The sequence below is a fragment of the Schistocerca serialis genome, chromosome 7, assembly GCF_023864345.2.
Source record: "Schistocerca serialis cubense isolate TAMUIC-IGC-003099 chromosome 7, iqSchSeri2.2, whole genome shotgun sequence".
NCBI lineage: Eukaryota > Metazoa > Arthropoda > Insecta > Orthoptera > Acrididae > Schistocerca > Schistocerca serialis.
The window spans coordinates 94,951,963-94,975,660 of NC_064644.1; the positions used below are offsets into that span (position 1 = coordinate 94,951,963).

Below are 23,698 nucleotides of genomic sequence, written 5' to 3' on the forward strand. Positions count from 1 at the left end.
CCCATCCGTCCTTGATTTTCCGAAACATATGCAGTAAAAGATGACTGCAAAGTAACGGTTCGTAAAGGACCTGCTAGTACTCAAGTAAGTGGAATATATTACAAGCTTTGAATTATAATTATATAGGTCTAAACAAAATAAACGTCAAGCGGCCTATATTTATGATTACTGTTTTAAGCTTGCTTATGAAGGTTCTATAATTCTGAACTGTTGTGATGTATGCAAAATTACAATATCCTCCTTCCTTGCAGGATGTAAATCACGCCGGTGTACAACTGGAAAAGTCACCTGAAGCAGTTGCTGAAACTAAAGGAATTCAGGCAAACCTCCCTTCACCAACAAAAACAAATTTAAGAAAGAAGAGAATGAGATTGCAAATGGCTGTAGGCCGACGAAACAAAAAGATTTCGACAACGTCACAGCTGATCAATGAACTTTTTAAAAAAAGGACACCTAAACATAGAATCACATTAATGATTCTTTTAGTATGAAAACGGGTTAATCGAAATACATTAAATCTTAAAAATCTGCCTCAAACTGTTCCGAGATAAATCGTGAAATATAAAAACTGTCTCTACTAGCCCCGCCCACTCCCTACCTAGTGCATTTTAACTCGAATGAAGGTCGTCAAACTTTTAACGAAACGTAATAATAGTTACAATCAAATTACAGAATTGCTGTGTCTTCCGGGAAGTTTTGCTTTACAGTTTTTCAGCTGATAATGTGAAGAGAATATTTTAAAAAGTAGGTTCTTTATTTTCTGTGGATATTTAATGCTTTCTGTTCAAATAATTGCCAGACTGAGCAGTCAGGAATGTCAAAAATACAAAATTCAGATAACATGTGATGTTTTGTGTCCATAATAATGGCAAAATTAAATTTTACTCGTCTTCTTGCGGAACAACTGTATACTGACAGTTGGATAGAGAGAGACAGATACACGCTCAGCAACATGGCGGCCAAAGATATCGAGCGTCACAATTTCGTTAACACACAGTTAGTGTGTTTACATGGGCTCCCAAAACCGGAATTCGTAAATCGATTTCCCAGTTCCGCTTCTGGTTGGTCATGAAAACACTCCACAAGCGAATCTGGAAATCGGCTTCTAGTTTGTGGTTTTCAGTTCCGCATTTTGCGCCCATGTAAACGCTCAACCTATTTTGAAGCGGTATTGGGCTGTCAGTTTGCTTGCATTTCTTGTTATCTGTGAAATGTAGGGAAATGTCCGCGTAGCGTAGCGGTAGCATTTCCACCTACCCCGAAAGGGGCCCGGGTTCGATTCCCGGCAGGGGCTGGGTGTTGTGTGTGCTTCATCATCATTGACCCGCAAGTCGCCGAAGTGGTGTCAACTTTGGGTTTGTAATACGGCAGCCGAACTGCTCCGTTTGAGGCCTCCCGGCCAACAATGCCATACGATCATTTCATTTTTTGTCGGGAAATATGGCCGAAGCAAACGCATCTTCAGCGAAGAAGAAGTACTGGACAGAGCAGGATGTGATCCATATGCTCGATCTTATAGAAGAAAAACACATATTGCATTTGATGGATGGCAAGAGATTCAGGAATGCGGATATTTTTGCTGAGCTGCCGAAAGCCATGACTGACGATGGATATATACGTACACCAGATCAGTTAAGGTTGGTTTACTTTTTAGATAGTAATAATATGCGTGACTTCAATCTAAAATTTTATTTGCGTTTAAATTCGATGTACCTCGTAATGCTACTGTATTTCTGATCGAAGTGGAAATCTCTGAAGAGAGACTTCAATGACGTCAAGAGGTGAAATACTAAAAGCGGTAATGATCGTTCGGATTTTCCGTTTTACGATGAAAAGGTAAGCCTCCTTGACGAGAGGCCGTCAGCTTTATCGCTAGAACGCGGTGTAGATTCTACACCATGTGGAGAAGGTAAGAGTTTGGCTATAGTAAGGATTCAGCAGTTTCGTTACTTTTATATTTATAATATTAAATGAAACGCTACATTGTACATTTCTTTATTGTACAGAATCTTCAGAAACTGACACAGGAACCGAAACTTCAACATGAGAACCGCAACATGAGGTTGCATTTACAATTTCTCCAGATGACTCGCCGAATTTTACGGTGTCTGCAACCAGCAGACGAGCAAAAAGTGAGTGCTGCTTACATTTGAAAGCTTGCCTGTTGAAAATGAGTTTTGTGAGTGATAGACAGTAGTGGATGTCTTCATGGTGTCATTGTATATCTGTTGGTTGTAGTGGCTTATTAATTACACACTACTCATATTATATTACTTTGCTACCACCCCCCCCCTCAACTTGCATTTTTCTTTGTTTCTGTAGAGCGTATGTGCATAATAAGCATAAAATGCTCATAATTTACGTGACCGTTACCTATCATAATTTTTCTGTTGACAATGTTATAAATTTATTTCACTTACTCAAAGCCAAATTCACACATTCCGAACTAACCTAGATCTCGAGCTACATTACAGGCTGCACTGGTTTCAAAACCAAGATTCGAGTGGGACATGTTGAGGGGGATTGGGATATCACACTCCAGGTGTCATGCTTGCTTAGTATTCATTCGCATTTTGGTGCAAAGCCCTACTATTGGTTTAACAAAAAATTATATATATATATCCAACATCATACTTCTTATTCAGGACGAAAATCTGATACTGGCAAATCGGATTATGCTGGGGCTCTTGCAGCATTTGCAAATGATGTCTGCGCAAACCACCTGGAAGTCCAAAAGGATCAGCAAAAATGGTAGCCTAAGTCTTTTTCTTTTCATCGACATGTGACTGTTAAAATGGTGTACAACAGAAGCAATGGGAATCCTTTGGGAGATACCCCCTGTTCATTACAATTAATTGTACAAAGCATTAATGTAGTGGGAAACTCGCATGAATATGTGTTTAACTTACATGGCACAAATCTATAAAGGGAGGACCTACGTGGAATTTCACCTTCACAGTTGGGACAGTTGCACCACATTTTTCAACAGTCAAAAGGTGAAAAATAAAAAGTAAACATAGAAATCAAGAATTTCATTGGTGTACCTTCTCTTAAACTATAAATATCAAAAGTTTTAAATGTGAGTTGTTAATCATCATTAAAACTTTGTCACAGAAGGGGCAGCGAACATTTTACAAGAACTCTGAATATTGCACACATTTTATTTTGAAAACATTGAATTTGCTCTAACAAGACAGTTCTCTTCATGATGAAAATATCTATGAATGTTACTTCTTCTGTTTCACTCTTCTTGGGGTATGTTGACCCATACTTCTTTGTGTGTGTGATGTTCTTTCCCTAGTGCCCAGTATCACTCCATTCTTGTATTGTGACTATGTATATCACAATACCGCTAGAAATGATATTTATTATCAGCAACAAAGCCCACAGTGGAGTAAATGTACTGGGAAGTGAGTGCAAGTATTCCTAGGTCCTTAAAAAGGCTTCTGCAAAATGTACAGTTATCCACTTTACACAATATTCTTACCACTCACTTCTGTTGCAAGAAACTTTATTTACTTTAGGTGTACTTCCCCAGAAGATAATTCCATATGACAACAGGAAATGAAAATATGCAAAATAAGCTAATAAGCCAACACTCTTGTCTTTAGGTCAGCACAATGGGAGATGCTTCTAATAGCATAACATGCTGAACTAAGTTTCGTGATTAGTTTATCTATGCGTTGAGTCCACTTTAACTTGTTATCCTGCTGTACCCCAAGGAATTTTACACACTGTGCTTCATTCAGTGTTTGATCATTAATGCCTGCTTCTGGTGTTAATATGTTGTTTGTCTGAAATTGCATAATTTGTGTCTTTGTGAGGTTAAGACTTAAACTGTTAGCTGTTAAGTCACTTATAGGCCTATTCAGCTTGTTAAAGTTCGATCTAGGATATAGCTGACTCTTCAATTCTGAACACCTCTGCTGAGTTCTTTATATAACTCGTACACAAAATCTTTTCCCCATCTCCTTCTGTCTAGTTATCTTTCTTTCAGTCTATTTGCAGTCATCCTCCTTAGTTTTCCCATATGACCCAGTGACATCTTCTACATTTAAACATGGTCATTTACATGTTACCTATTGTTTTATTGGTAACTGGATGTTTTTATTGGTTTTCCTTATTTGTAACCTAAAATAAACACAATTAATATTGTTGAGATAGAGAAAAAACTTTTTCATGTTTTGTGTCACAGGTGAAAAACTAAATTAAATGTATACAATACCAGAGAAGGAAAGTTGCTACTCACCATATAGCGGAGACGCTGAGTCGCGATAGGCACAACAAAAACATTCACACAATTAAAGCTTTCAGCCATCACACACACGTACACACACACACACAACACACACACACACACACACACACACACACACACACACACACACACACACACACACACACACACGTGTCAGCAGTCTCAGAGAGCTGCTCTCTGAGACGGCGACTGCAGACGTGTGTGCAAGTTGCGTTTACGTGTGTGTGTGTGTGTGTGTGTGTGTGTGTGTGTGTGTGTGTGTGAGTGAGTGAGAGTGAGAGTGAGAGTGAGAGAGAGACTACTGCTGACAAAGGTTTTAAGGGCCGAAAGCTTTAATTGTGTGAATCTTTTTGTTGTGCCTATTGCAACTCAGCATCTCCACTATATGGTGAGTAGCAACTTTCCTTCTCTGGTATTGTTACATTCCATCCTGGATTTTCCATTGTTTGAAATTAAATGCATACTCATTTTTATGAATTTGCTGCACATTTAATACTTTCCGTTTTTTAACTGAAGCTCAAGTGAAAGATAAGGTTTGGCTCTTTAAACTTTAGAATTGAAACAACTATGACTGCAATGTAAAAGCCAATTGTGTTCTCCATCTTCATCTACAGAAGTCCCAAGTTTAACTACATTACAAGAAATGTAGTGACTTTAGTAATTTTTGTAGTACAGTAAAATATAACTTTTGTAGATTCAGAAAACAAATTAAATTTAGAAAACTGTATGGCTGTTTGATGTGGAATTGTCCCTTTACACAATCCAAATTGCTTACAAAATAAGTAGCATTTTATTTTGTTTATTGCCAGCATTACTTTGCATTTGTTTGATAAAAATTTAACTTTGAAAGTTCATCATCAATACTGTGCTAATTTCTGTAAAATGTTACAGGTTGTCAGAAGAATTTGAGAAAGACAGACAGTGCACAAAGCAGCTGTTGGAGAATATCCAAAGTAGGCATGTGGAAGAGACAAAACAATTAGTAAACTCATTTTAAGTGGCCTTCACGCCATTAGTGGGCAGAACACTCAACTCCACTTCATGCTCTAACAGCAAACACCACAGTTCTTTCCACAGACTGGTTTTTTCCATCCAACCACCCCTTCTCCAACTCTATCCCCTTCCTGATCCACCTCCGCTGCCCCATCCATCTCCAGTTACAGACAGTGAGCTTTTTGTACACTGTAAATTGAAGTACAGCAAATAAAAAAGAGTTACTGAAATTATATGTTTTCATTTCATAACTACCAAATTTGATCTGATTTACAAGTATTTATACACAATTAATTACAATGAGCTTATTGAAATCTTAATTGAGATCTCCTTAATGGATAATTGGAAACACAATCTGTTTTAGACAGTCTCTTATCCTTTCAGCATCTTGGTAAGCTTCTGTGTAAGTATATTCATTTGGTTGAGGGAACATTTCATTTCCCCTGTCCACATCATTTAGCCAGCTTTCCCTGAAGTGACCTTTGTGCATTTCAATGATGTTATGGAGTACACAACATGTAGCAACAAGTTGAGGCACAAATAGATAGTTTATATCTATGCATTTGGCAAGGCAACTCCCAACGAGCTTTGAGCCTACGAAGAGCATTCTCAACAACAGTTCTAGTGGAGCTCAAATACACACCAAAACTTTCTTCTTCAGGTGACACAGTCCCTGCATATGGTTTCATGAACCATGGCAGGAGGGGATATGCTGCATCTCCAAGCAGGAAATTTGGCAGAACAGTAATTGTGCATGGTGCTTAAGAAAAAAAGTTAACATTAATAGACAATATTACAATAGAATTTGTTTAAATACTTCAAAGGAGTAATAACTTTAAACTTAGCATAAATTATCATGTTGTTGTATGTGAAAAATAACTACTTAGTATATACTGAATCACTGATATAACACATATTACTGCTGAAACTTCCTGGCAGATTAAAACTGTGTGCCCGACCGAGACTCGAACTCGGGACCTTTGCCTTTCGTGGGAAAGTGCTCTACCATCTGAGCTACCGAAGCTCGACTCACGCCGAGTCCCCACAGCTTTACTTCTGCCAGTATCTCGTCTCCTACCTTCCAGACTTTACAGAAGCTCTCCTGCGAACCTTGCAGAACTAGAACTCCTGAAAAAAGGATACTGCGGAGACATGGCTTAGCCACAGCCTGGGGGATGTTTCCAGAATGAGATTTTCACTCTGCAGCGGAGTGTGTGCTGATATGAAACTTCCTGGCAGGTTTGCAGGAGAACGTCTGTAAAGTTTGGAAGGTAGGAGACGAGATACTGGCAGGATTAAAGCTGTGGGGGCCGGGCGTGACTCGTGCTTCAGTAGCTCAGATGGTAGAGCACTTCCCCGTGAAACGCAAAGGTCCTGAGTTTGAGTCTCGGTCGGGCACACAGTTTTAATCTGCCAGGAAGTTTCATATCAGCGCACACTCCGCTGCAGAGTGAAAATCTCATTCTGGCATATTACTTCTATTTGGAATATACATCAGGCATTCCACGAGTGGGCCTGCCCTATGAGTGAAATTTCAAAACATGAAAGTCATGGCTGTGAGTAATTTTAATGAAATCCTAAGGCATTAAGATTACATTTAGTGGACAAACATTGGGTAATCTTTCTATTTCTTTCGTTTAGCACCATGAGCTTAGACAAGTTACACTTGTGATAGCTGGTAGAAAGTGTTTGTCAAGTTAGCAATGATTGTCCACCATTGAGAAACAGTTCATTGTTAAGACTTGTTTACAGTAGAGTAGTCGTTCTAATAACACTCTAGAAAATCTGAAAGCTGCTAAGAATTTCTATTTCGCATTAGATTTCTCATTTACATTCCAAGTTGTCCTGCCTGGATAGGAGGGGCGTGTGGTCAGCACACCGCTCTCCTGGTCATTATGATCGTTTTCTTTGACCAGAGCCGCTACTATTCAGTCGAGTAGCTCCTCAATTGGGATGATGGGGCTGAGTGCACCCTGAAAAATGGCAACAGCACATGGCGGCCAGGATGGTCACCCATCCAAGCGAAGGCCACGTCCGACAGTGCTTAATTTCGGTGATCTGATGGGAACCGGTGTATCCACTGCGGCAAGGCCGTTGCCCTTGAGAACTGCAGAAGTCCACAAAATATATTTTATTTCAAATTGTTTATATATGATAAAATGCTGACTGATGGAACAATTTAAACGAAATGATAAAGTTACAACCTAACCACTAAAGCACAGAAACATGACATATCTCTTCTGCACTTTTATCTTTGAAGAATGTTTTCTGAAGTGTTCAAAGTGTATTAAGTTAAATTTAACATTTATTTTTCACTTTATTTTATTTTTATGTTGTTACTATGGAACTACGTGTGAAACATTATTAAAAAATGTCAGTAGGTTTGCTGATTTAAAAGTTGATAGTTTCACTATTGCTATTTGGAAATGCAAGTCCTTTAGGCCTATATGTAACAACTGCTGCTACTTTATATGGGATTACTGTAAATTATCTATACTCAAGACATGCACCTCTTTTTACTATTTTATTTTTGAAACAAGTTCTCCGGATGTGTAGTTTGAGCAGCTGCCCTTTTCACCATCAGTTACCCTGCCAAACTTACAACTACACTGTTTTTTTTTTTTACTTACCAAAGAAATTAGTTTAAATTTGGTATAAAATAATTCATGAGTTAATGTTTATATGTTTTGGAAACATGCAATAGACTCTTATCACTTGACTGGACAAATGTAAGTCACTCATAAGTAAGTGCATGAAACTGCACGTTATAGCCACCGAGGAAATTACACTCATTGTTACATTAACTACTGGGTATGTACAAAACTATATCTTATTTCTGTTGGCCATTTTACACAGCTGTGAATCCTTCACTACTGATGCATCATGAACATTTCCGGTATGGCAGATATTGATGTTCCTAAAACTGTACAAAGTCAAAATTTTGTATATTGCTTTTGGACAACTGTAATATCAATTTCATTCACATTAGTTCATATTCATTTACCAATTATAACAGTCAACAACTGCCTGAAGAACAAGTGATGTCCATCCCTTCCTGTTCACAAAATCTGAATATCCCTCCTGAGGAGCTAACACAGGAATGTGAGTGCCATCGATTGTTCCTACGACCTGTGGGAAGCCTGTCATGTTGGAGAACTGATTACTGATTCTGCTTCCTCAGCGTCTGGCATTTTTATAATTTTTGTCAACAAAGCAGTATTCACAGCCTTAATAAACGAATACATTCTTCGTGCACAGAGCTTTTATGCACACCAAACTGATTTGCTACTAGTCTGTACTCTGCCCAGCTTGCCAATTTAACAGAGCTATTGCCATTCTCTTCACTAGTGGCAGCGGTTCACGAATGAAATCCGCAGCAGGCGATAATGCACTTGGTAATTCGAAGCAAAAGTATCGGAATGTTTCTTTCCTCATGCGGAAATTTTCAAGCCACTCGGATTCCCCAAAACGCTGCAATACAATTACGTTCCACCAGTGATCACTTCGCACTTTCTTCCACGCACTGCGCGATCTCGGTGGATGCAAAATATACGTTTCTGGTGGAATATGTTGTGTTGATAATATTCGGAGGCATCGCTTTTTAAACAACCTCCTCCGCACAAGTTCACTCGCGTTTATTTGATATTCATATTCCCTCTTTATAGAAAAACATAACAAATGCCACGATCAAATCAGTTACGAACGCTGAAGCTGCCATCCGGCTATCATACTAGTACAAGCGACGAACACAAGATCTGACTGCCAGCGGCCACTCGTGTAAAACAAATGACGATCGGAAATCCGATTTTCGACAGGGACAGCAAAAACGATTCAAACCGCACATGTAAACGGGACACCGAAAAACGGCTTACGAGATTCGGTTTTTGTCTTCGGGAAGACGTGTCACGTGTAAACGTAGCAAGTGCTGCCTCCAGATCATCATCTTTGAGCTCACTGTTCGGCACCGGTGAATGCCACAATCGGTGACCAACGTGATGTGATGAAAATATCTTCACCATTCGGTTGAAAACTTCATCGCGTAGTTACGAAGACTATCGACTTGGACTAATATGTCAAGCAGAAACAGGGATCAGAATGAGACTGCTCTGGGAATAGAAAATCGTTTATGCTAATTCTTATTTTTTTTGTTTTGATTATAAGAAATTATGTTTTAAATGCCTTAAATTCAAAACAGTCTTCTGTAAGAAACGATATCTCACTAACTTTTTCAGAGGTTTTCAAAGTTTAAAACTTGTGATCATTATGTGTCGATGGGGGGCCACCTCACATGCGACACATCTTCCGAAAGACGAAAACTGAATTTCAGAAACCGTTTGTCGCTATCATGTTTGCACGTTAAAGTTTGAAGCGGATTTGCTAGCTCTGTTGAATATTGGAAAACAACTGATCCAGTTTCTGATTCAGTCAGCACAATTGTTATTTCTCTTCACTTAGGTATTACAGGTAGACAGCTTCGTGCTCAGTCTAATATTTCTGCTTCTCCTTTACTGCACAATAAGTCCATATTAACAGAATATTCTGAAAACAAGATGTAAATTGACAACCCAAGCACGTTTCAAAACCGGTTGCGTTTACATGGGAGCGAAAATCGATTGAGGAATTGCAAACACGGACACTTGAAGTGGTTTCCCAAAATAGATTCTGAAGTGTTTACGTGACCACCCAGAAGCGCTATTGGGAAATCGACGTACGAAATCCGGTTTTGGGAGACCCGTGCAAATGGTGTGACAGTCAGCAGCCAAAAACGATTGGCTATCTGTCAAAGCCGTCCGACTTTTACCGACATCGACCGATTCATGACTAGGGGGTTGTCAGCCATCTAAAAGTTAACGCTGTACGTAGTAGTTCTAAAAAGTGCTTAAATAGGTGGCGTAAAACATCAAATAAAAGGCTCAAAATCGGTATCTAATGAAAAGTTTTAGTAGTTTTATTGTATTTCAGTGGAGCGACAATGGGAAAAGACGAAGAAAGCAAAAGTGGCGCCCATAGACCATGTTTTATATATTTTTTGATCAGACTACCTGTTTTTACTTTTACTTACAAATCAAAAATTTTAATTTACGTAGCGTTTTTTTTTTTATCTGTACGATGATTTTATAGTCCTAGACATGCAATTCCATTTATTCATACTGTCAATGCTGATGATAAAAGTACCTATTATTTATGATATTTGGGGAAGAATGGCCATAATAGTATCGTTTTGGGGATTTTTTTGTCTGCTATGAGGAAATTTAGAAAAGTCAAACTGGAAACGCAGTAAGTATCCCATATTGATGAACAATACTCAAGAATTGGTCGAACGAGCACCTTATAAGCCACTTCCTTCGTAGCTGAGTTACATTTCCTTAAGATTATACCTATGAATCTCAGTCTGGCATCTGTTTATCCCACTATTTGTTTTATGTGGTCATTCCACTTCAGGTCAGTCCGGATAGTTACTGTCAGATATTTTCGGCAGATACTGTTTCCACCAACTTGTCATCAAAAGTGTAGTTGTACAGTAGTGGATGTCTTTTCCAATGCATGCTACAGTGATTTACGTTCAGAGTCAACTGCCAGAGCTTACACCATTCATCAATCCTGTGCAGGTCATTATGTAAATCGATGCTGTCTTCTGGCGTTGCTGCTTTCTTGCAGACAACTGTATCATCTGCGAACAGTCTTAAACATCACCCGACGCTTTCTACTTGATAATTTATATACACTGTAAACAATAATGCTCCTGTAACACTTCCTTGGGATACTTTGCAAATTTTTCACTTCTGGCGATTTTGTCCCATTAAGAGTGGCGCACTGAGTTCTATCTGCGAGGAAGTCTGAAGTCTTGAATCCAGTCATAAATCTGGTCCGCAAATTGGTAAGCTCTTTGCCCCGCCCCCCCCCCCCCTAAACAGTTGTGCGGGACAGTGTCAAATGGCTTCCTGAAGTCAAGGATAAGGCCAGCATTAGTCTGAGCGCCGTTGTCTACAGCACTATGGAGCTCATGGAAGAAAAGAGTGAGTTGAGTTTCGCGAGATGTCTATGTGCGTGGAATCCATGGTGATGTCTATATACGAAATTTCATTAATGTCATAACTCTTGAACATCAAACATGTTCCATAGTTCTACAAGAGATTAACGTCTCTAAGGCGCTACAGTCGTGGACTGTGCGACTGGTCCCGGCGGAGGTTCGAGTCCTCCCTCGGGCATGGGTGTGTGGGTTTGTCCTTAGGATAATTTAGATTAAGTAGTGTGTAAGGTTAGGGACTGATGACCTTAGAAGTTAAGTCCCATAAGATTTTATTTTTTTAAAAGAAAAAAAAACATTAGCGTCAACAATATAGACCTATAATTACGTGGATCTGCCCTATGATCCTTCTTGAAAACGGGTAACTTTGCTTTTTTCCAGTGGCTGGGTACCCTTAACTAAGTGCCCTTATTTGCATAAACGTTATGGGAGGTACTGTGGCTGTGCTCCTTCAGACTTTGAATAAAGCACCCGTGTGGAACCACATTGTAGTTCGTGAAGCTGTGTTATATTGTAACGACATTATAACTTACGTACTGTAAATAAATGCTGTTCCAAAAACACTAGTACACTGATGATCTCTCGAAAAGGCACAGTTTATTGGTATTAAATGACAGATAATGAGTTATTGACGTTTAAAAATTTCAAGAGACGTATGATGCATGATAAATTTATAAACTGCAAGGCGTTAGTGGCGGTCGCATTAATCCAGCAGTTTTGGTTCGAGTCCCGCCGTCAGCAAAAAATTTATAATTCACCTGCACGGTTCCGAGAACTTCTGTGACTTGTCATTGTCAATTATCTACAAGGTAAGCAAGAAACACGGAAAGAGAAAATATTCGAAACATGTTGATTATTCGGTAAAAATAAATTACCACTTATCGCCAGAACGAAAAACATAAAAAGATTGACATAAGTGAAAAAGAATTAAAAGGAGACTTTGTATCAGTGTCAGCCATCTATAAAGTGTAATATGATATTTACGAGCGAGTTATTTTAGGAGACTTCTTTTCCAAACAAGAAAATCTTCAAATTAGAGTAGATTAGATAACTTTCATTCCAACTGACCCATAGTGAGGAGATCCTCCAGGAAATAGAACATGTCAGAAAAACAATAATACATGATGAATATTTACAGCTAAAACAAATAAACTAATATGCTTTCCACAGGTGGTGAGTGGAATGATCGTCTTTTTTTAATGAACACTATATGAAAGGATCGTTTTACAACACTCATTCACTAATATCGCGTTAATGCACTGAATTTAAAATTAAGAAAAATGTTTTATTTTTATTTATAAGGTAATAAACATGTAATAGAATTACTACAATACGTATTTACAATGAACACTTTACTGTACTGAGATGGTGCAGAAGTTATATATATATATATATATATATATATATATATATATATATATATATATATATATATATATATATATATATATATATATTGATTATTCCCTGCGATTGAACTTGAGTAGTCATGATTTTTTCTTCGTTCTTCCCAAATTCTCTTCGTATGTTCACTGTGTTGTTTCTTGCGTTCTTCCAACCATCTTTTTCGCATTCTGTCTTCCATGTGTTCTTGTTAAAGTGTGTGTTTCTGTATGATGTTTCTAAACTCTTCTCTATTGTTTATGTTGTCTTGTGTGATCCCCAGTTCTTTAATGTCTTCTTCTGTTTCAGTGATCCACTTTGTCTTGTTTTTGCTCATGTTTACTATCTCAAAGATTTGCCTTGTGGGCCTGCTTTTATTCATCCTGTTTATATGTTCAAAATATTTCATCCTTCTCTTCCTGTTATTGTTTCTATGTCTTTGTAGCCGGCCGAAGTGGCCGTGCGGTTAAAGGCGCTGCAGTCTGGAACCGCAAGACCGCTACGGTCGCAGGTTCGAATCCTGCCTCGGGCATGGATGTTTGTGATGTCCTTAGGTTAGTTAGGTTTAACTAGTTCTAAGTTCTAGGGGACTAATGACCTCAGCAGTTGAGTCCCATAGTGCTCAGAGCCATTTGAACCATTATGTCTTTGTAAATCTCTCTAGTTGGCCTCTTCATCCAATATCTTTCCCGAAACACTGGTCAGTATATTTTCCTCAAAATTTCTCTTTCCTGCTTTTCAGTCTCTCTGATCTTCGTATGACCATGAATCGCTGTAGTTTCTACAGCATAAAGTGGTTCTGGTAGGACTACTGCGTTGTAATGCCTTAGTTTCACATTGACAGAAATAGATTTCTTATTATAGTGATTCCAAAAGAGCTTATATGCTTTTTGTAATCTGGAGATTCTGTCTTTATTGGCTATTGAGTTCAGTCCTGATGGTCAGATTATCTCTCCCAGATATCCGAAGTGGGCAACTTGTGCCACTTTCCCATTTTGTGTAATAATGGGAAGATTATCTACAGGTTTGTTTTCCATATACTGTGTTTTCTCGTAGGAGATTTGTAGCCCAGTTTTCTGTGAGATTTCGTGTAGTTTTTCCAATGCAAGTTTGGTTTCCTCTCTATTGTTCATCATAATGGCAAGATCGCCCGTGAAAGACAGACACTTCACCCTGATTCTCTGCTCTTTTTTAATCCCAAGCTGAATTCCTTTTATTTACTTTTCCCATGTTCTCACAATTTTTTCCAGAATCATGTTAAATAGAAGGGGGGACATTCCATCTCCTTGGCGAACACCAGTATGGATATGAAATGCATCTGATGTTTCTCCCATGAATTTAACTTTGGAGGTTGTATCTGTTAATGCCTGTTGAATAACTGGCCGTGTTTTCCTATCAATGCTGAACTCCTCTAAAGTGCGGAATAATGTTTGTCTACCTATTGAATCGTAAGCATTTTTAAAATCGACAAAAGTTACCACAGTATTTTGCAAAATTGTTTTTAAGTTCTGTATCTGTTCGATGCAAGATCGACCTTTGTGACACCCTGCCTGATACTCCCCAATTAACTGGTCCGCTTGTTCTTCTAGTCTGTGTAACAGGGGCTCTGAAAGAATTTTGTGTATTACAGGGAGCAGTGAAATTCCCCTGTAATTATTTGGTTTGGTTTTTGGACCTTTTTTGTGGAGAGGATGAAGTAATGCACATTTCCACTCTGCAGGTATTTGTTCAGTTTCCAAAAATATTTGATATAATTCTGTTGGTTGCTTGTGAGAGATTATTGTCATTTAACTTCCATACTTCTGCTATGATTCTGTCTTCCTCTGGAGACTTGTTGTTCTTCAAAGAATCGATTACTTCCTTTACCACTTTAAGTGATGGTGGATTTGAATTGGGACTGTATGTGGGTTTTTCGCAATCTAGTTGTTCTGTTGGAGGCTTGCAGTTGAGAAGTGAATGAAAATATTTAGCTAAAATTTGACAATTCTTGTTAGGGTTGGTTTCCAGTTATCCATTGGGCCAGCAAAAGCACAGATTAGGTGGTTGATAACCTGTTAGGTTTTCTTTTAAAATTTTGTGAAAATTTCTGGTGTTGTTCTTGATAAATTCTTATTCAATTTATTTAAGCCAGCTTATATCATATCTACATTTTTCTCTTTGTATTGCCTTGGATAAACTCTTCTGTATTCTCAAAAATTCCTGCCTTTTTCTGTAGTTTTGTTGCTACTGAAAGTTTTCCAAGCTTGTATCCTTTCTTCTATTGCTTGATCACATGCACTGTTCCATCATCTGTTTTCTCTTTCTTGGAGGTTTGCCAAATTTCATTTTTTTTTTTCAGTACTTCTGCAAGTTCCTTCCAGTTTGTTGCATTTGATTGCCCAATTTCTCCGGAGAATTTCCCTCTTGTTAAGTTTAAGGTATATATACAAAAAAATCTGTTCGTTCTACTGAGAAAGGAGAGAAGGGAGAACCGATAGAGGTACTCAAGGTACCCTCTGCCACATACCGTCAGGTGGCTTGCGGAGTATGGATGTAGTTGTAGATGTAGAAATTCATCAATGGAGTAGAAGGAGTTGGCAGCCAGTAAATCCTTTAGGCTTCTCTTAAATTTATGCTTTCTATGGCTGCTGGCAAGTTATTGAAAATGTGTGTTCCTGAATAATGCACACCTTGTTATACAAGAGTAAGTGGTTTTAAATCCCTGTGAAGATTATTTTAATTTCTAGTATTGATTCCATGAATTGAGCTGTTGGTTTGAAAAAGTGATATATTTTTAATAACACATTTCATTAAGGAATAAATGTATTGGGAAGCAGTAGTTAGTATCCATAGTTCCCTAAACATGTCTCTGGAGGATGTGCTTGAGTTCGCACCACATATAACTCTTATTGTATGTTTTTGTGCCTGGAAAACTTTAGCTTGGCTTGATGAATTACCCCAAAAAGTAATCCCATGTGACATTATGGAGTGAAAGTAAGCGTAGTATGCAAGCTTTTTCATTTTTATATCCCCTGTGTTTCACAGAATTTGCACTGCAAATAGAGATTTGTTTAGGTGCTTCAACAGTTCTGTGGTGTTCTCGATCCAGTTGAATTTTTTATCAAGCTGTAATCTCAAGAATTTAACACTGCTTGTCATCGTATGTTAGGCATATACTCCTGGGACACCCTTTACACGTTCTGAACTGCATGTAGTGTGTTTTTTCAAAGTTTAGTGTCAAAGAATTGGCTAGGAACCAGTGACTAAATTCACAAATGTTTTATTAGCCAATCTTTCTAAGACTACACTTCGTTTGCCATTTATTGCAATGTTTATATCATTGACAAACAAAACAAACTTGGCATCTGGTAATGTTACTTATGAAAGGTTATTGATATACACAAGAAAAAGTAAGGGCCCTAAGATGGAATCTTGTGGGACCCCACATGTAATTAGTTCCCAGTTGGATGATGTCTGATAGCTTAATACATGTCTCTTTCCTAGTAACACCCTTTGTTTCCTGCCAGAGATGTAAGATTTGAACCATTTTGCAGCATTTCCTGTTCCACCATAATATTATAATTTACTTAAAAGGATATTGTGATTTACACAGTCAAATGCCTTTGACAGATCACAGAATATACCAGTTTGTTTGCAATTTTTTCTCTGATGAATATAGTACATTTTCACTGTGACTGTAGATAGCCTTTTCAATGTCAGAACCCTTTAGAAATCAGATCTGTAACTCTGACAGTATGTTATTTGTGATAAAATGGTTATAAAGCCAATTGTATGTTACCTTTTCCAAAATTTTTGTGAATGCTGGCAAAAGTGAAATTGGACAGAAATTTGACACTATTTATTTACCTTCCTTCTTAAAGAGTGGCTTAACTTCAGCATATTTCAACCTTTCAGGAAAGATTCCAGTGATAACTGACTTGTTAAACAGATAGTTTAACTCAGAAGCACATTCTTTAACTAACTTTGTTGATATTTCATCATACCCACTAGCTGTTTTTGATTTTAAAGATTTTATGGTGGACATTACTTCTGCTGGGGTAGTGAGGGTCAAATTCTTATTATGGAAGCTACTTGAAATGTCTGGTCTGAGGTTTCCCATGGCAGCATCAACAGAACCTGACAACCTCATCTTTTCAGTAACAGTATAAAATGTTTATTAAAGAGTTCTGCAACACTATACACATCTGTCACCAATGTATCATTTACTCTTAATTCTATTTGCCCCTCGTCATGTCTGGTTCTACTGGTCTCCTCCTTCACTATATCCCATATTGTCTTTATTTTGTTATATGATATGACTATCCTTTCCTTGTAACATATTTGCTTTGACATCCATATTACAGTCTTTAATATTCTGCAGTATTTTTTGTAATGTGCTACAGCATCAACATCAGAACTGTTTACTGTTTCGGATTGACAGATACGGTTTTCTTTTTGTTTTACAAGATACCTCTCTTCCTTGATAATCCATGGCTTCTTTGTAGACTTTGCTCTAACCTTCGTTAGTTTTGGGGGAAACAGTGTTCAAATAAGGTAAGCACTTTATTAGCATAAGTGTTATGTTTTTCATTCATGCCATGAGCACTGTAAACATCACTCCAGTGAATATCTTTGAGGAGTGTCCTAAAATAGCCAATTTTTGGCTTATTGATTACACTCTTGAGTTCAGATTTAATAGATTTTATATCCTTTTCAGTATTAACATTTAATCAAAGGAACTGCATGCTATGGTCTTGAGAGGCCATTGACTATTGGTTTTGTAATATAATTTTGTTCATTGGACTTTTCTATAAAGATATTATCAATGGCTGTTTGTGAGCAATTGGCTACCCTAGTTGGGAACTTTACAGCGGGAATTAAGTTGAATGATAGTGTTACTAATTCAAATAAGTTCTCATTGGGAGAGTCTTTAAGGAAGCCTGCGTTGAAGTCACCAGCAACCACTTTGTGTTTTGGTTGCTAAATGGGCCAGTACAGCTTCAAGGTGGTTTATGAACAGATTAAAGTTACCTGCAGGTGATCGATATGCACTTAATATTATGCAGGATTTTTTACGAAATTCTGCTTCTGTGGCACATGCTTCCATATGCTGTTTTAGGCAAACTGTGTATGTTCTTAAATTTACAACAGTTCCTGATGAATGTGGCAACTCCTGCTTTCTCCATTTCTGCTCTACAAAAGTGAGATGCTAATCTAAAGTTCTATACCAGTGGTCACGTGATGTTCAGAGAGGCAAATTATGTTAGCTGGGTTTGAGGACTGTAATTCATCTATGCAGATAATTAATTCACTAATTTTCTCAGCCCTCAAATATGTTGATGAAATAAAGATAGCTGACATTTCACATTTACTGAGTTAAAATTGGCTATAGTTGAAATTTCTGCTGATTGTTGAAAATTCTTAACCAACAGCTGTTTATACTGCTGTAATAAGCTAGAATTTTGTTTTTTGGTTTCTTTCTCAATCTGAAGATATGTCTCAGTCCTAACATCTCTTAAAACTTGGTTTCTTTCTGTCGTCCCTACCCTAAAAAATGGTATTTTCTGAACCCTATAACCACTGGTATTTTATCACTCATGACAGTGCCTCTCCCCTTTAACTTTCCTGCTATTTTCCCAGCCACTTTACCCTCCCCTTTCCTTTTGAAGTGAAGGCCATGCCTAGTATAATGCCACCTATTGAGAGAATCAACAGGAACCACACCAATGTGTGACCGTCCAACTGACATAAGCAGCAGTTCCAACACCTAATTAACTATCCTAGCAGAAGAATTCAAATGAGGTCGGTCTTGGGGCCCAAACTCAACACTAGTATGCTTCGATGCTGATGCAGTCTTTGCCAGGTCACACTCTGTATTGTACCCGGGATCTCTGGCGCACCCACTGTAACCACGGTGTCTTCCTTGGTGAAATCTTTGCAAAGTGATCCTAAATCCTCTGTCATCTGCTCCAGACCAGCACTAGGTTTAAAAAAAAATTGGTGACCTGGTTTTCTGATTCTAATTCATCCTGCAAAAGTTGGCCAACATCTCTTCCATGGGAACTACCTAACAACAACACTATGTTTCTTTTTTTTATTTCCTTACATTCTTACTTTTCAATTTGCTGCTGAAAGTTTATTGTGCCCTGTCTACACCTGCAACTGCTTGAGGCTCACCAGCTCAGTTGAAACAACAGGTCAAATCTATTTTCCACATTCACCACGAAGCTGCCAGACAAAGTTCTAGGCCTGTTCCTCCTGTTACCTGTTGCCACTTCCTATCTCTCTTTATCCTCCTTCCTCCTTAACCTGTCAAGATCTCCCGTGGCCTTGTCTAACTCAGTCTGAAGGGCAGCAATTTTCCCCTCCTGTTCTAGTATTTTCATGCCTCTACTACATATCCTACCACTGATGAGTCTCATTTACTTCCCCTACTCCCACACCAAAGCCCCAGCCTATCAATTCTGTGGCAAGTCAAGCACTTTTCACTCATGATAAACATAATAGTTTATTAAGAATAAGTCAGGTAAATTACAGATAAACACAAAAATATGATTCCACAAATTTGGCCTATACACAACTATATGTAAACAAAAACAACAATGCAAAGTTTCTGAAACAAGAACTTGAACTTAACGCTACTTTCCGGAAATGTGAGTTAAATAATGAAGAGGTATGCTACAGTTAAATTGCTGGAGAGAGCAAAGAACAATTAAATGAAATTATATAGATTTACTGCGGCAAAATGTAAACAGAAAAAACAACTCACAAATTAAGTACATATACAGGCGAAATATATTCTGGTACTGGTGCAGGCATATTTCTGCTCGTGTATCAGCTATTTTCAAGATTAAAGGAAGAATTTTATTTATGGTAGTGAACTGTAATTTTTCGCACAAATTAGGATGTACTTCACACAACTAGCACACCTATGTAGCAGCGTTTGGGGAGCTTCTTAAATACTTTTCATTCTATATATTGCTATGTAAATAACAAGTATAAAGTGGGCAGGTTGTCGCTTTCAAAGAAAAACATACAGCAATAGTTCCCAAATTTGCAATGAATGAACCAGCTTTAATTTGTTTGCTGGGATGGCTGCCAGAGTCACAGTGATACCTTGATAACAGAGACATCTATCAGTGCCTTCGAGAAAGCCAAAGTACAGCATATCTTTGAAAGGAATGTAGCTATAGTGCCTCTCATGACACATATGCAAGTAAAGGCATGTCCCTCGTTGCTCCAGCTATCTATGATAAGCTTCTGCTACAAGGAAAGATGGTTCTTTTGTGTAATTTTTGTAGAATCTTTAAGGTATCTCATCATGTCCTGATGCCTTTCCAGGACAATGAGATTGTAGTTGTTTTTCTATTCCGCAATTGGTTATCTCAATCTCTGCCATTTTGACATTTGTATGATGACTGAAGGGAGGGACTGTGTTTCGCTCTTCCGCAGTGCAATTATTTCGAAATACTGAATTCAATATTTTGGACTTATTTCTGCTATCTTTCATTTCGGGTTTTTACTCCAATCAGTTGACGAAATTTTACTTTCAAATTCACTGAATGCCTCTCTCATTCCTTACACACTATTCGCTTTAATCAACGTTTGTTTGTCAGTTAGGTTTTGACTTCACTTGAAAATGTGATGAAGCTCTGTTTGTTTACTTGGCAGTTTTCTAACAAGGATATTAAACTACTGTGGGCCTTTCCCAACCCTTAACACCTTGCTCAGAACAAGCTCTTCTAACACATATCGAATGATGCCTTTGAATTTTTTCCATTTGTGCTCCTCATCTTCGTGCTCACCACTGAATATTTGATTCTGACTACTCAGATATTCTGCAATTTGTATCCTGTCACTCTTGCTAACCAATAATATTTTCCTGCCTTTCTTAACATGGATTGTAACAGCTGTTGTTATAGTTGCTATCTCAGCCTTATGATCACTGATACCTTCCGCCACATTAACTGATTCAATAAGTTCATGTCTGTCTGTTGCTAGGAGGCCTAAGATGGGAGCTTCTCGAGTTGGTTCTTTAATTAGTTGCTTGAAGTAACTTTTGAACAAGACATTCAAAATAATATCAAATGAATCCCTTTCTCTGGCACCAGTTTTGATAGCATGAATCTCCCAATCTATAGCGGGCAAGTTGAAGTCATGCCCTATTACAAGGGCACAATCAGGAAAATTATTAACAATATTCTGCAAGTTCTCTTTGAAGTGCTCTGGGACTACATTCCTGACCCAGGCAGTCTATAAAATCATCCAATTACCAATTTTTGTCTGATATTTGTTGTTTAACTTCACCCAGATTAATTCGCATAAGGAATCCACAATAACCTTGCTAGATATTATAAAGTTCTTTACTGCAATAAAAATGCCACCACCACTGACGACTAACCTATCTTTATGATAAATATTCCAATCTCAACTTGGGATTTTGTAGCTGTTCACCTCCAATTTCAAGCAACTTTCTGTTCTGTATACTATCCACGGCATTGTAACCGTGGCGGATGTAAACTTCAATTTTGGTATGCAGCTAGTCTCTGATCCCAGTGGGAGGTTTCTCTAATGTAAAAAACCTCCATGTGCATGCCATACATACTCCGTATCCTACCAGCCACTCCCTGTGTGTAGTGCAAGCCTGACCTATTAAGGGGAACCCTACAATTCTCCACCCTGTACCGCAGGTTGGGAAATTCACATGCGATACTATCTCATCTGAGACTCTGGTTTAGACCTTTCACTCTGCTCCAAACCAGATGACTGCGATCAGTGCTGGATATGATGCTACAAATAGCTTAGCCAGCAAACAAAAGGAACCAAGGTTGGCCTCACGACCCAAGGTGCCAGCATCACTGGTGGCAACATGTGCCACTGTTTGCAGCCAGCTGCACTCAGTGTGTTCAATAACCACTGATAGAGCCTCCCCCCCCCCCCCCCCTCCTCCACCTCCGCCCCCTGTGCATGTCAGGGATGAGATCACCGGCAAACATATTGAGTGCACATTGTCATTCTTTCATGCTATTTCCCTGAGGCACACCATTACCCGCCTAATGTTGGATCCTCCAATGACAAGCATACCTCACTTATAAAGAGCGTGCAGGAAAATTGGCCACTGCCACAACAGGAGAGGCATCCCATGCTGGTTGAGAAGTATTATCAGCACTAGGAAGCACCTTGGACCTGTCACTAATGCACAAGGAGTCCATTCCCTCTTTCATATTTGACCCAGTGACATGTGACTCCACCACTGTCTGCCACTCATACTTGGGTGAGGTTGCACTGGTCAGATGCAGTGTATCAGAAGATGCAGTGGCAACCAGGTCACTAAGAAATTCTAATGACACCAAAGGTGTCAGACGTCTTATCACTAGCATTCCAGTGCCACCAGAGCTTTGACCAGTAGCCAAAAGCCTGTTGCCATGAGCAATGAAACTTCCAGCTGTTAACAGACAGCAGCCAGTCCTCCTTACATCTGCTCGCAATATGCACATTTCCTAGCCCCATCGTACTGTGTAAAAAAGATTGAATAAGATCTCAAAAACACAAGAAAAGCAGTTGAGATTAACTTAGAAAATTACAGTCTAATTTAATTTTTTGTTTTTCACATACAAGAGACAGTTATCAGTTATGAACTGTGAATTATATGTTAACTTATGGAGTAGCAGCAGTGCACAGGCAAAGCCAATTTTGAAAAGGTTTGCTTTCTTGGGAAGTGTTTGGACTGAGATGTATTGGGCCATTGCAAGGCAAGGAACATACTATACAGTGATTGAACTGTGCTAAACTTCCAGTGAATAGCTTACTTTTTATAAACTATGCAAATAGGGCCAGAGAAAGAAGACTAATTTAGTGCTGCACATGCATGTGGCAAGGTGACATGGTGACTAGTGTTGGTGGCATTTCAAATGTTTCATGTGGATGCCATGTGATTGACAGAGGCAACAGTCTACAGCGCATGTGTAGCTGCGGCATTGGAGCTCCAGCAGTGGTAATGCATTGTCTGTCCCTTTCTGTTTCGTCATGTGAACAATAAAGGTTATATCATTTTTGTTTCCCCAGAAGTTTTGAATTAGTATCTGATCTTTAGGCTTCAACTTTCTAAGAAATTTAATATATTAATTGAGTAGTCTACAAAGTTATTCTTGTTTTAACTCAGAGTAAAGCTAAAATTTGTTTACCATGAGTGAGAAGTGTATGACTTGCCATAGGATTGTTAGTTCCAAGTTGTAGTGTGAGGTTTGTTGCAGTTTCTTTCATGTGGGAGACTGTAGCAGTGTGGGAACTGGGGAAATAAACAAGGCTCATGGTTGTGTAGGATTTGCTGTAGAGACAGGAAGATAGTGGAACAAGAGGAGAAGATTGCTGCCCTTTAGGTAGAACTATATAAAGTGAAATAAGATGTGGAAAGATAAAGGGGGAAGAAGGGAAAAGAGAGGTGGAAAGTGACAATAGGTTATGGAAGAAATAGGAATAGGATGCTCTCAGACAGTGTGGTTGTGAATGTGGGAAACTCGTTCGATCTGTTGTCACAGTTGGAAACTGATGAGCCACAAATAGATGTATGAGTAGACAGGACACAACAAACTTTCAAAAAGAGTTTGAAAAGTAAGAAGTCAGAAAAGGCTGTGAAGAAGAAGAAGAAGAAAGTTTTGTTGTTAGGTAGCTCACATGGTAGAAGTGTTGGCCAAATGTTGCAGGATGAACTAGGGTCAGGTTACCAGGTCACAAGCTTTTTTAAACCTGGTGCAAGTCTGGGTCAGATAATAAAGGATGTAGGTTCACTGTGTAAAGACTTCATAAAGGAAGACACCGTGGTAATAGTGAGTGGGGCAGGAAATAGCATAGATAGGAACCCTAATTATTCAATTGAGAGTGAACTGCTAAAGATAGCTTCAGCAATGAGACATACTGGTGTTGGGATTTTGTCTCTTCTGAGGTGCCATGACCTGCCTCATTTAAACTCTCCTGTTAGGCAAGTTAATTTAGAGGTGAAACGGCTGCTTGGATCAGATATGGGGTCTCATATCGGTGTGGTTCCTGTTGACTCTATC

General features: G+C 38.5%; 1 long non-coding RNA gene and 1 pseudogene across 1 annotated transcript; one reads left to right on the top strand and one right to left on the bottom strand.

Annotated features, from left to right (window-relative positions):
- The first annotated feature begins 1,749 nt into the window (after positions 1-1,749).
- On the top strand, positions 1,750-5,452 carry LOC126412856 (uncharacterized). Its single transcript, XR_007575359.1, has 3 exons — positions 1,750-1,909; positions 2,007-2,132; positions 5,150-5,452. It is a non-coding gene; the product is annotated as an uncharacterized LOC126412856 (long non-coding RNA).
- A 1,780-nt stretch (positions 5,453-7,232) lies between these two features.
- On the bottom strand, positions 7,233-7,350 carry LOC126413685 (5S ribosomal RNA; annotated as a pseudogene).
- Positions 7,351-23,698: the final 16,348 nt, after the last annotated feature.